The following is a 13853-nucleotide window of genomic DNA, read 5'->3' on the forward strand; positions in this document are numbered from 1 at the left end:
GCGATAAATACTTAAATCAGTAACATTTATAGATGGCCCTCAGTTACTGTATCCTGTGCATGATTGTGTTCTGTATCTTCACATATAATATAGGCAGTGTGTTTACATCAACATTACCTCAAACATAAATAATGTGATGTACCAGGGTGTTGTGTTGGCTTCATTGTCACTAGCTGATAGTTTTTCACGTTCATTATAATTGTAAGGGTCTAATGTGGTATATGTGGTCTATCACTGACCAAAACCTTACTATGTAGGGAATGACTGATTTGTTTATGATCACTACATTTAATATTTTATAGCTAGATCTAATGGTAACATCTGACTAGTGTAGCACTCTCTTAGCATGAATTCTTCATTTCTTTTTTTTATTTATAATATAATTAATGCTTCTTTAAATTTTTGTTTTATTTACATTGGTGTTTAGCCTGCATGTATGTCTGTGTAAAGGTGTCAGATCTTGGCGTTACAGACAGTTGTGAGCTGCCATGTGTGCTGAGTATTGAACCTGGGTCCTCTGGAAGAACTATCAGTACTCTTAACTGCTGAGCCATTTCTCCAGCTCCCGCCACCATAATTAATGCTTTTTTTTCTTTCTTCCTTCCATTTTATTTATTTATTTATTTTGGTTTTTCAAGACAGGGTTTTCTCTATAGCCCTGGCTGTCCTGGAACTCACTTTTTAGACCAGGCTGGCCTCAAACTCATAGAGATCTGCCTTCCTCTGCCTCCTGAGTGCTGGAATTAAAGACATGTGCCACTACTGCCTAACTTAATTAATGCTTTTAATAACTTTGAAGCACTACAGTTTTTAAAACAGATTTTAAAATAAGAATAAAGGATAGATTTTGTTTAGAAGTTTTATTATGTACTACCATCAAATCTTAAGTATTTGAAATGTTAAAAATATTTATTATAATAAAAATATTGCAAAGGATTCTAAAGGTTATCTAGTTCCAGTTCCCATCTTTTACATGAAATTCTTAATTATTTCCAGAATGGATATGGTCACGTGGCTTTATTTTTTCTTCTCTAGAACTCATTACTTTGCCAGTTACATTGCAGCCAGTCATAAGTGCTCATACTACAGGAGATACAAGGATCTGGAAATGGACAACACGGACACTTGCCCTGTCTTCATAGAGCTTAAAACCTATTGGTGACTTTGCTTTCTTCCCCCTCCCCTTTTCTCAGGTCTGCTCGAAACTCACTTTGGAGACCAGGCTAAGTTAAAACTTGTAAACTCTGTCTCCTTGGTGCTAGTTTCCCAGGCATGAGACACCACACCTGGGCTTACGGTCAGATTTTTAAATTACTGTATATGTGCATTGTGGTGGGATGGGGGTCCTGTTTGTGCCATGACACATGTGTGATCAGAGGACAAACTTTGTGGAAATGGTTTTATTGTCAGGCTTATGTGGCAAGTACTTTTACTCACTGAGCTATCTCTCTGAGCTCAATAGTGACCTTTAAACACATCTTTCTTGAAGAAGGAATTCAGTTATTTTCATTGCTTTTTGAGATAGGATTTTTCTTTGTAGCCCTGGTTGTCCTAGATCTCTGTCAACTACTCTGGCCTCGAATTCATAAAGATCCACTTGCCTCTACCTCCTGATGGCTGAGTTTACAGTACGCTTGGCTTGGAAATAGAGTGTTAATAGAATATGACAGAATTTCATATAATGTATGAGAATTAGAGAATGTTGTCTTAAGGCATATGTGTTCTAGCTGACATTTGGAGGATAAATTAGCTAGAGATAGCTGGGAAGTTTTTTATGATGAAGAAAAACATATCCCAGGATCTAGAGTTGTGAACATGGCATACTGAAAACGTGAAACAATTCCAGTAGGAAGGCATCTGCCCTTTTCTGCAGAACCCTAGCATGGCATTAATGTTTAGAAATAAAGGAATCCCTTAAGGGCTTGATGCTTTGGGAGTGACCCGCTAGTGATGGGGAAGCACTTTCCTTCAGTGACTTTATAGGAACCAGACATGAACATAATGGGAACAGAATATGAAAAAACTTAGGAATGCTGTGAGACATCTAGACTAGAGAGCAAAGGGGAGATAATAAGGCAATAAGCAGTAAACACTGGAGTTATTTAATACACCTGTAAGCTGGTAAGGCAGAGGAATATTTGAATTATCTATACCCAGTAAGGCATTTTGTAAAGCAAATTATTTGACTTAAACTTTCCCCCTTTTGTTTCACCCCTCCACACTTTTTGGGGGGGGGGGTTAGGAAATAGAATCTGGAAATAATAATCACATACATTGATATTGTAATTTATTAACTTTTAAGATTTTATATTTTTAAGTAAACATACATTAGAATTGAGCTTTTATTTCTTACAGTTTATGGATTTTAACATATGTAGAAGTGATTGCTATTATTTCCACATCAAGACACAGAAGTTCCTTTGTAGTCACACACAGTATACAATCCCATCAACCACTAAGATTTTTCATCTCTGTAGTTTTGTCTTTTTGAGAATAACATCTGAGTGGAAAAATACAATGTAGCTCTTTGTTTCTTTCACCTTTTGTACAGCTTTGTACCTTTGAGGTTTGTGTGTGAGCTTATACCAGTAACTTCGCTTTATTGTCAAAGTATCCCATTGTGAGCCATTTACCTGCTGAAGGATATTTGTGTTGTTCTCAAGTTTCCAGTGGTTGTAAATAAGGCCACTTTAGACATTCATTTGTTTATGTGAACTAATTTGATTTACCTAGGTACTCAGGAATGGGATTATTTGGTCATATTTTAAGTATGTATTTAACCTTTTTTTTTTTTTTTTGAGAGAAGTTCTCACTGTGTAACTGGAGCTGGCCCAGACTCAGCTATTTACAAGCTGACTTGAATTCAAGAACTGCATCTGTCTCTCAGGTGCTGGAATTAAAGGTATTCTCATAAAGTGTTGCTACTGGAGATGTCCATAATCTGAGGGGAGTGCATTTCTCTACTGATCAGTGAGCTGAATGTGTGTGCTCCCTCTGGTCTGCTGGTACGCACTAGTTCCAGGCATGGTGGGCCAGCGAATCGATGCTATTTCTCCTTCTCTTGGAGATTTCAGTGTGCTGAAACAGTGGGGCTTAACTTTCCAGAGTAAAGGGATGATTTTTAAACATTTCAAGAAAAATATATACAATATTCGGGGTATACATTGTTTTACATCTAGTTTCAGAAAAGTTCCCTTACAGTCCATCTGGGAATCACTGATGAAGAATTACATTTTGGAAGTATCTTTGATTTTGTTTTTTAAAACTCATTTGCATAGGTTTGTTTTTTTCTAAAGAACTTACATTCTTTTGCTTTCTAGAAATCTTATATTAATGCTTCATATCTTATTATCTATTTTCTTACTCTGGTGCTTCCTAAATAATAAGCAAAAGATCTAATTTTCCTATGAAAGAGCCAGTGAAGGGGAGAGGACGCAGCCTTCATACAGAGAGCCTGCCCTTCTGTTTCGCATTTCGTTCACTTGAGATTGGCAAAGCAACAGTAGGACTACGTCTCTTCTAATCTTAAATTAGGGGTAATCTTGATTGTAACAACTATGGTTTATCTTAGGCCTTATCAAACAGAAATAAATGTTCACATCAATCTCCTAGAAAGAATCTGGAAGCCAGGGATTATATAGTCTTGTGCCTATGGCATAAGTTGCCTGAACATAGACAAGTTTTTAGTTTGAAATTCTGTATGCAAAAACTGATTTACTTGATGACAGAGACCCATGGATTCAAGGCTTATGTATATTCAGGTGTGTCAATAACGTGTGTTCTTTCATTGTAAACAAGTTGAATGACCAAGTAAAATGAGGATTTACTGAAGGGTAAATATGGTAGCATACAGAATGGAAGGAACAAATTAATGTGAGCAACAAGAAAGAAAAAAAAACATCTCCACTTGGTGCTTCTAGTGGTGTGGTCCATGAAGCACCTTCAGAGAAAGCACATCAGGTTATCTACAGCAAAGCATATCTATACCTGTGTTTGAAGTCAAATGATTATTTGGAGTTTTAAACTAATGATTGTTTATATGTAAATACTATTTAATTTGGATAGTTTTGTTGTTTCACCAGCCAGCATGTCTGTAAGTCACCTTTATTGTTTAACCCTTTGTTTCAGTGCTCAGTAAACTTTCAGGGTTTTTTCTATATGTTTTGGCTCTTGAAAATTTCCCTTGCTCTTTCTTAGTTATATATTTAATGAGATGGAAGCTTATCTCAGGCTACTGAAACAAATGCTCATGGACTCTCTAGCTTAAACAACATTCATTTATTTGTCATAGTTTTGGAGGCTGGAGGTCCAAGGTCAGGGTGCCAGAAATGGTGAGGTTCTAGTGGAGTCTCTCTTCCTGGTTATGTCATCACATGGCATGTCCATGGTTTGTGCTAGCAGAGAGTGATCCTGATCTTCATTCTTTTTCTTGTATGAGTCTCACCTTTTTTATCTTATCTGAGCCCTATTAATTCTAAAGGCCCCACTTCTGAATAATATATTGGGGTTTAAAACTTCAGCATTTGAATTTTTAGTGGGCACAGCACCAGGTGTAGTGTATTATGAGTGTTCCTTAAGGTATAGAGTCCCTTTGTGATCATGAAATGTCTCTTTGCCTTTTATTGTTCATAATGACTGCTAAAAATGCTTCAGACTGTATTATTAGTCTGCCCTGGTCTCATTTCTCTTGCTTCTTCCTATCTACATCCTTCAGCTTCTTTTTCACACCACACCTGCAGTGTCATTTCCTCTGCATGGCTTGCTTGAACTCTTAGTGGATTAGTGCCTGTTGGCATGTGTCCTCATAGCCTGTGCTTTCCTTTTTATTATTGCAAGGTTCTTCTGATTACTAACTTAGTGTCTGTTTTCTCTCAAAGTACAGGGACTGAATTTGTTTTCTTGATCAGCAGGTTAGTGTATTTTGGAGGGTTGCTTGTTGGTTCCCGGCCACCTGGCTAGCTTAGACCCAAAATAATCACACAGAAACTGTATTAATTAAATCACTGTTTGGCCCATTAGCTCTAGCTTCTTACTGGCTAACTCTTACATATTAATTAAACCCATTTCTATTAATCTGTATATCACTATGAGGTCGTGGCCTACCAGCAAAGTTTCAGCACGTCTATCTCTGGCAGTGGCTGTATGGCGTCTGTCTGACTCTGCCTTCTTCCTCCAAGCATTCAATCCAGTTTTCTCTGCCTACTAAGTTCTGCCCTATCAACAGACCAAGGCAGTTTCTTTATTCATTAACCAATAAAAGCAACACATAGACAGAAGGACCTCTTACACCAGGTTAGTGTCTGGCATATAGTCAACATTTTGGGGGAGATTAATGCCTGTTGTAATTATTTGTATGTACACAGTTTCTCACAAGGATAAAATTTCTAAAACGGGATAAATGATTTTCTGTTCATAATGTGATGGCAATTTGATATCCATTATTCTTGCAAGTAATAAAATATTTATCTTTCTAGTAACAGGATATCATCTATCAAAGAATATATGAACTAGTTGGGAGGAGGGTCTCCATCCCTTTAAATATGAAATTTTATTTTCAAATCTCCAGTGATGCCATTTTATGTTTAATACTTGTAAATATTGATGTTTTGATATAGTGCATTCTAATAATTGTAGTGATATTTCAATGCAGGGCAAGTTTTAATATTTAAAGCATGATAGTTAGAAAAGTTTTGCTATTTAAATTTTAATTCATATGAATATTTAATCCCCAGAAAATAATAGTGCTGTGTTCAGTAAATGACTTAAACATAAATTTTGTGATCTAAAAAAATGAAAATATAAGTTCAAGAAGAAAACATAGTAATATAAACAAACCTATCAGCTCTTAAAGATCTTGTGCTTTGGTTTTGTTTGTTTGTTTGTTTGTTTTGAGACAGAGTTTCTCTATCAGCTGTGGCTGCCCTGATACACTCTCTGTAAACCAGCCTGGCCTCCAACTCAGAGATTCACCTGCAAGGTGTGCACTACCAGCAGCCAGCAAAGAATTTTGTTTTCATGTGTTTGACAAATGCTTTTGGTTTTCATGCATTCTTGAGTATTGAACCCAAAGCCTTAGGTTTGCTTGGCAAGCATTGTACTGCTGACCTGTGTCCCTAGTCCTTTATTTATGAATTTTAAAGTGAATTATAGTGAATTTTAGTAGTAGTGATGAAATGACTGTGGCATTTGAATTCCATTATGCCCTTTTTCAAAGTGTCATTTTAATCACAGCCTATCAGAAATTACATTGTTTTAACTACTTAAGTGTTTTTAAGTCCTTTGTCTTAACTTCAAAATATGTAAGATAGTTAGTTATTCAGAATTGTTTTAGGGGTTATAGAGCAAAACACTACTGGAAGTCACTTGCTGTCCAGCTCATGTTAACCTTGAATGGTGCCCTATTTAAATTTATTTGTCAGTGTTTTCATGTTAGATTTCTTTGTTTGGCAGATATTAGGCAACTATTCAATTAATACTTTAGATTATATTAGAGCTACTACAAATGAGATTAATTTCATCTGTTACATATTATAAATATAGTTCAAAGACTTTTTGGTCTGTATTCTGCCAAGAATATTTAAAACCACTTGGTTAAAACTTTGTGTGATAAAACCTCAAAGACAAACTTGGATCAGAGGCCCCTGTTTAGGACCACAGAAGCCAGGCTGAATTCAAAATCATTTTGTACAAATTAGCCATTTTAATTATGGAACACAAAATTTTTAGATAAGAGAGAATTTTTTAATTGCTTATTCAAATGCCTTCTCTTTTGAAGAGAGAATGTAGAGAAACATCAAACTCATACAGGCAGTAGGCAGCAAAACCAGTCATGAAAACTATTGATTTTTACCTCTAAAGCAGCTATATGAAGCAGAGAAAGGACTTATTCAATGGGGATGCACTGAGAAAAGGAACAGATGAAGAGGTCCATTGACAACACACCCTGCGCTTCAGTCCCAGCCCACCAGACTCATCATCTGGATCTCTCTACCTCTTGTCCTCTCCCTCATCCACACTACCATAGTCTCTCATGTTTTCTGTCTATACCTAGTTAATCCCCTCTAGCCCTCATTTAGAAAGCATATCTGCTGATAACTGCCCTCTGCTTAGTATCCTCTGCAAGAACTCGCTGTCTCGCTGGGCGGTGGTGGCGCACGCCTTTAATCCCAGCACTCGGGAGGCAGAGGCAGGTGGATCTCTGTGAGTTCAAGACCAGCCTGGTCTACAAGAGCTAGTTCCAGGACAGGCTCTAAAGCTGCAGAGAAACCTTGTCTCGGAAAAAAAAAAAAAAAAAGAACTCGCTGTCTCATAAAGAAGGCTCGTCTTTATTTATTTTTTTTTAAATTTTATTTATTTATTTTTTTTTATTTCCATCTCCTTCCCTCCTCCTCCCCCCTCCCTCCCCTCCTTATCCCCCTTCCCTCCCCTCCCCTCCACCCATACCTCCCCTCCCTCCCTCTCAAGGCCAAGGAGCCATCAGGGTTCCCCACTCTATGCTAAGACCAAGGTCCTCCCAACTCCCCCCAGGTCCAGGAAGGTGATCGACCAAGCTGAGAAGGCTCCCACAGAGCCCGTCCATGCAGAAGAATCAGAGCCCAGAGCCATTGTCCTTTGCTTCTCAGTCAGCCCCCGCTGTTGGCCACATTCAGAGAGACGGGTTTGGTCGCATGATCCATCAGTCCCATTCCAACTGGAGTTGGTGATCTCCCATTAGTTCTGTCCCACCGTCTCCATGAGTGAACACACCCCTCTCATTCCTGACTTTCTCCCTCATGTTCTCGCTCGGAAGGCTCGTCTTTAATAGTCACCATTGTTCCCTTGTCCTCCTTACAAACTCCAGTCTCTCAGATTTACTTTATTCCTTCCTTTAGCATTTTGCTTATATGCTGTTCTTCTGCTTGGACCATTACTGCTTCTTTAGTGAGTGACTGCTTAATCTTCATCTTCCTTCTCAAAGGACACATCTCTAGAGACTCCCACATTTCTTTTCCATGTCCTTTTAGGCTTGACATGGTCTCACTCCTGGGGTTTTTGTTAGCTTTATACTTTATACTTTTATATTAATGTTTATACTTTTGTGCCATTATTTGATTGACATATTTTTTGTAGGTAGGCTGTAATCTCTGAGTGCAGAATTAATGAATTCTGCTCATCACTCTTGCTATTCCTGCCATATTGCTTGGTGCGTAGGAGGGACTTAGTATTGTTGAATGAATGACTCCCAGTCTTTTCCCATTTCCACTATACCAGTGATTTCAGAGTAACATTTTTATCTTTGGAATCTTATTTGCAATATGCTTTTTATAATTTATCCTCCCATCTGTGGATATAGTGTAGTATCTGGGAAAAAATAGAATTTCAAGCTAGTTATTCCCATTTATAAATTTCACACTCTTAAAAACTCCAACTAGTTTTCTCAAAAGCATGAAATCAGTAATACCAAATACTCCTATTTTTGATCTAGTCTCATGTTGAATTTTATTTTTTAAGTTTTATCATAAGTAGGAGAAGCTAGGAAGTCATTGCCTGTAGAATACAATGAAACATACAGAGAGGTAGTCATGGTGACATTGAAGTTAATGTCTCCAGAAGGAGTGTTCTCCAGAATACTGAGCCTGAAGATTTCCTCAGGATTGCACTGTTATGTGTAACATTGCAAAACAATACCCTGAGTCCCCTTGTTAGTTTAGTAAAACTTCTTTGTTTTAAAGCAAAGATTTTTCAGCCTGTAGTTTAACATTTGGGGATATTATTTGGGAGGGGCAGGGGCAGGGAAGGATTGCTGGGCATTGAAAGACATTTTGACAGTGTACTTGGTTTTTTTTTTTTTTTTTTTTGGTTTTTCGAGACAGGGTTTCCCTGTAGTTTCTAGAGCCTGTCCTGGAACTAGCTGTTGTAGACCAGGCTGGCCTCGAACTCAGAGATCCGCCTGCCTCTGCCTCCCGAGTGCTGGGATTAAAGGCGTGCGCCACCACCGCCCGGCGTGTACTTGGTTTTTACCCATTAGATTTGTAGTACCCTGTTAAGTGAGTTATGACAACCAAAAGTTCTCTCGATACACTCTAGAAGGCAGACTTCCCATCACTGAGAATAAAAAAAAAAAAAAAGAATCACAGCAGGTGGGAAGCGAGATGGCTCAGCAGGTAAAGATGCTCACTGCCAACCAACTCTGATGGTCTGAGTTGTGATGCATGGACAGAACCAACTCCTTCAAGTTGTCCTCACCAATTCCAGCTAGTCTAGGTACCCAGCTTGCCCTAGGGATCCCCTTTTTCTGTCTCCTATGTGCTATGATAGTAAACAGTAGCCTTACTTACCCAGCTTTTTCTTGGGCTTTGGGGATCCAAACTCCAGTCTACAGGCTTATGTAGCTTTGTCCATTGAGCCATTCATCATCAATTGTTGACTTTTTTGTTTTTTGTTTTTGAGAGAAAGTTTTTCTGTGTAGCCCTGGGTGTGTCCTGGAACTCAATCTGTAGACCAGACTGTCCTCAAACTTGGAAATCTGCCTTCCTCTGCCTCCTGAGTGCTGGGATTAAAGATGTGCTCTACAACTAGCCAATTGTTGACTTTTAACTTCAATAAATCATTACAAAAATAAATTGTCCTCATATTAATATAATTTCAACATTTACATTTCAAACATAATATATGGACCACATTATATAAGATAATATATTTGACATAGGACTTATAAAAATAAAGGAGGCATAGTTCTAGCCTAGGTATCTCTCAAAGCTGGAAATTAGGAGTATTCTTTATAGAAGAATATCAAGATATTTGATGAAACACCAGAAATGAAATGGAATTAATAGAAGCTTTAAATTGGGTTTTGAGAGGTATGGTGTTGATCTGTCTAACCCAGATACTACATTAGAGATTAAATGATATCTTTGGTATAAAATTAAAATATTCCTGAGAGTGGTTATAAAGCCCTTGATGGTGATTTCTGCTCAGTGGAAGATGTTTGCTTTGATTGATACTCTTAAGAAGCATGGCAGGCTGGATGAGAAATTGTTGTTCACAAATGTGAAGTAGGTATAAGACAGTTATAGAAATGACAAAATCAGACTGTCTATGTTAGCATAATTGACTGCTTAGTCCAGATCAAAGGGATTTCTACAGCAACAGTCTCTGAGTCATTCTTCATCAACTCTCAATTTTTTGTGCACTTCAGTTTTTTCCTGTTAATACTAATCAACAGAAGATGTACCTTACCAAGATTTGTGCTTTTTCATGCTAGCTCTCTTTGCATTAAGCTTCGTCTTTTTGTGACGAATTATTGAGTTTAGGGCATGTTTGACTGTAGCTAGCCTTTCTGTCTAGTCAGCCAGCTCTCAAGTAATGACATGGAGACTCATTAATTATGTAAATTTGCCTTAGGTTATGTTTGTCCCACTAGCTCTTATTACTTAAATTAACCCAGCCTCTGCCTGGGATCAAAGGCGTCACCTCCACCAACCAATTTAAAGATTTATTTTTGACTGGACTCAGAATTTGAAGTTCTTGGAGAAGACACAGCCAAAGTCTCTTGGCAGTCTATTCTGGTATTTTTCTTTGGCATTCTTCATTCTCTTGGCCAAAAGTTTAGCGTATTCTTTAGCCTCTTTTTTGTTTTCCTTAGTGCATTTTTTCTTCAGAGCAATACATTAGATTTGAGTTTCAGGACATGTGGAATAACAAGATGATGAATCATGGGTGCCTTGGTCTTGTATTCCATACCTTTTTTGTTTAAGGACTTTCAGACAGCATATTGGAGGATATCATCTTTAGAGAGACTGAAAAGTTTTCAGATTCTTTAGGCTCTTTGGGGCTCCATCCACCAGAGCAGAGTAGTAACTGTCAGTCAAGGAATATCCTTCTCTCCTTTTTTTAAAACCAGCACAGCCAGGGCTACACAGATAAACCTTGTCTCAAACAACAACAAAAACAAAAACAAAAACAAAGCATTCAGATTGGCATCCATAAATAGACTTATGCTTCTTCCTTTCAATTCTCCTTGGTCTTTTACAAAAGTGCCCCTGACTCAACAACAAGCACACTCTGCTGTGGGTCAAGAAACCCTATTTCCTGGGAATTGTGTTTTTTCCATTGATTTGGATTCCACAACCCTTTCTTCACCCGGAACATCAACAACTACTTCTTTGGCCATTCACTTTTCATAGACAGTACCAAGCTATTGTTCATCGTTGACTGCAATGAGTTTCTGATGGTCAGTGGCTGGAGAGCAGATACTGGGCTTAATCTGGACACAACTGACCCCTTAGGATGTGCTACCAAAAAAAAAAAAGTATACTTTTTTAAAAAGAAAATGATTGCTGTAGTATAACTACTGGGTTAATTTATTTTCATTTTCCTTATTAAAATATGATGTATTAAATCCATGAAAATACATTATTTTGTGTAGATTCCTTTAGAACATGTTCCTACGTGTGGGAATGAGCATACTGAACATTTTGATAACTACTGCCAAACTGTCTTCCTAGAAAGACTACAGATTCACATAGATATCGACAGGGAGTAAGAGTGTTGATTTACCCTTATTGCCAAAATGATATCACTATTTTAAAATTGCTTCCAATCTGATGTTGAAATTTCATTTTATATTTTAGATCTTGAATTTATTTGAGATCTTGATATTGAGCCTTCTTTCAATTTCTTTTTTGGGCCAGTTATTATTTTTCTATGAATTGCTTTAATTGGCTAATTTTATTAAGAAGTTAAAAATCATGTAGTAATGGCTTATAAACATTTTCTGAGATAAATTTTGCTGAATCTGGGGATCTGAACTGAAGTGCTCTTACGTGATAAGCCATTTCACCAGCCCCAAAATAAATTTTGAACATGAATTTTTTATTAAATACTGCACATATAAATTTTCCTATTGCCTGCTTCTCTGTCAGCTGTACTTATGGTATCTCTTAAAGTGAGATACTTCATTTTGTAGACGTGTTAACTATTTATTCATGGTCTCTGTATTTTGCATAGTGTTTAAGAGAGACTTCTTTGTATAATCCACTCTTTTTTATGCAAGTTTATTTTGAGTTGGCCTCTCTGTTGTTTTCTAATCTTCTACCAGTAGTGTGCTTCTAGTAGTTCCTTTGTGTATCAGGTCTTTGAAATCTGACAGGACAAAAACACCATCTTTCATTAAATTTCTGCACAGCTGCCCTTGCTGTTGTAATTTATGGTTTCTCCTCTTTACCCTCAGATATCACTCCCCTGTGTTGCTGTAACCCTACTGTATTCCACTAAGATTTGTGACATTTGCATTATATGAGAATAGAGATAACAGACTGCTGGTGTTTTAGATGAAATAGTCTTTGAAATAAGAAAGTAGATTGTTCACAGTTAATTCATAGATGGATGTTTTTGTTTCCAAGTCTTTGGCAACATTTGATGTTGATGTTCTTGAATATGTAGCTTCTATATAAACCTTAATGTGTATTAAAATTATTTTAAAGAATAGAAGCCATATTTAAACTAAATTACTGGACTTTGCAACTTTGTCTTTTTATTGTTAATAGGGAAGCAAAGCAAATATAACCAAGCTTTTTTTTTTTTTTTTGCCTTTGGGGCTTATTTCTTAACAATAGGGAATAAAATTAAAATGAAGAATGTAGGAAATTAATTTATTGTTCTTATTTTTAATTAGCTGGAGTTAGATGCTATTCTAAGCACAGCTTCTGTTACCATGGAGTTTTCTTAACTCAGGGTCAGCTTCCTTAAAAGTGCTGGGGCCTGCTTTATGCTTTGAAAAAAAAAATTCTCAGTGGCCTTGAGTAGTGGCTGTAGCCTTTGTTATATCTTAATTGCTACTTTTACATGAGAAACATAAAGTCATCCCCATATTTCTGAAGAATCAGTGCAACACTCTGCATTGTATGCTTAGACTTAAAGCATATGAAATAGAAAGTGGGTATATAGAGATAAATTTTTACAAATAATAGACAATATTAATTTGTTTTGCAATTATGTTGTTCAAATTAAATGAATAGGCTTGATAACCTTTTTTAAAAGTTATTTAATTATACTTATTTATTTGTGGGGGGCACATTTGCTATCCTGTAGACAACTTGAAGGAGTCTGTTCTCTCTTTCCACTGTTTGTACTGCAGGAATTATCAGGCTTGATGGCCAGCACCTCCACTCGCTGAGCCAGCTCACTGTTCAAATTTGACAAGCTTTTAAAGACTATTTAAGCCGTTTGTCTCTCTTTAAAGTATTTCTAGTGCTATGAATTTGTGTGTGTATTATATTTCTTAGGGAAATGTCATTTCATTTATTCTTATACAGGTGGAATATTTAAGGGTTTCTGGGTTTGCACTCAGGGTCTAGTATCTGGGGGATGGAAAGGAGCCTATTCTTTTTCTATACATCTCAAGTTAAGTTACCCTAGATCCAGAAATAGAATGTTTCTATATTTTGGTTAAGATCTGGGAAGTGTCTAGGCAAATCTCACATGGTTCTTAGAGCCCCTGAAGCTACTTTTCTTTAGCATTTCTAGTATATTTAATAGTTGGTAGGCCTAGCACAATACTCACAGAGTAGATCTAGTCAACAGAAAGACATGTCATTGGTCCAGAAAGATCTTACAAGTCATATTAACACACAAAAGTGACCAAATGAGCATTTCCAGAAGTCATCCCCCTCTGTCCTGAAGGTGTCAGTTGTTATCTACTTGTACAGGTGTCTCATCAGTCACTACGTTACCTAACAAGCCTCTGACACTGTGGACCATCTAATTTACACTCACTGGTCCACACCACCTTCCCTGTCTGTACAACTAAAATAAAAATGAGGGAATGCTAGCATAACATAAAACAGAATTAACCTATTTTTCTAGAAACATGC

General features: G+C 37.0%; 1 protein-coding gene across 1 annotated transcript in view; it reads left to right on the forward strand.

The window, feature by feature from the left end:
• The window catches only part of Xpr1 (xenotropic and polytropic retrovirus receptor 1), a 148858-nt gene that overhangs the window by 65113 nt on the left and 69892 nt on the right, over window positions 1–13853 (forward strand). The gene's annotated exons all lie outside the window — the stretch shown is intronic.

This window comes from Arvicola amphibius, chromosome 12, assembly GCF_903992535.2.
Source record: "Arvicola amphibius chromosome 12, mArvAmp1.2, whole genome shotgun sequence".
Classification (NCBI taxonomy): domain Eukaryota; kingdom Metazoa; phylum Chordata; class Mammalia; order Rodentia; family Cricetidae; genus Arvicola; species Arvicola amphibius.